Source organism: Parus major, chromosome 23 (assembly GCF_001522545.3).
Source record: "Parus major isolate Abel chromosome 23, Parus_major1.1, whole genome shotgun sequence".
In the NCBI taxonomy this organism is placed as follows: domain Eukaryota; kingdom Metazoa; phylum Chordata; class Aves; order Passeriformes; family Paridae; genus Parus; species Parus major.
This window is the reverse complement of record NC_031791.1, coordinates 3,313,529-3,313,855: the sequence shown is the minus strand read 5'-3', so window position 1 is coordinate 3,313,855 and position 327 is coordinate 3,313,529.

The window sequence follows — 327 nt, the reverse complement described above, 5'->3', positions numbered from 1 at the left end:
AAATGAACGGAGAAATAGAGAAGCATCTTCTAAAGCTGGTGATAGAAACTGATATGCCATGGGTGCGGCTCTTGACACTAACTTTAGCAAGAATAAGGGCCAGACTGAAGACAGATATTCAACTATCTCCCTTTGAATTGATGTTTAGAATTCCTTATCCTTGTAATTCTCGGCCTGGGGTAGGAGTAGAGTTAAGTGATGTATATCTAAAACAGTATGTAGCTCGGATACTGTCTCTTGTGAAATCTCTTCGACAGGAAACTCTGCTGGCACAGACCCTGCCTTTGGACAAGTGAAAACCAAGAGACTGAGTCCTAGTTAAGGAGT